The sequence below is a fragment of the Sorex araneus genome, chromosome 5 (genome assembly GCF_027595985.1).
Source record: "Sorex araneus isolate mSorAra2 chromosome 5, mSorAra2.pri, whole genome shotgun sequence".
In the NCBI taxonomy this organism is placed as follows: Eukaryota; Metazoa; Chordata; class Mammalia; order Eulipotyphla; family Soricidae; genus Sorex; species Sorex araneus.
Window position 1 is genome coordinate 193,995,470 of NC_073306.1, and position 297 is coordinate 193,995,766.

The window sequence follows — 297 nt, forward strand, 5'->3', positions numbered from 1 at the left end:
TCTAGCAGAAAATGACATCAAACTTCCATTTCCTTTTGCCACCAGTTGTTTTTATGTAAAAGATTAACCGATTAGTATGTTAAAATATAACTCATATATCAAAATACTAAAACCTGAAATATTTGGAATTAATGGAGGAAAAAAAAAGGTAGCTGACCTTGTTTGTAAGCAAATGTTTTCTATCTCTGTTTGAGTTAATGAGTGTTATCATCAAGACATGAGTTGATGACCTTGCATGCCCCAAAGTGCAAAAGTGTGAGTTGATACTTTGCAGCTATATTGTACAATATGTTTTAC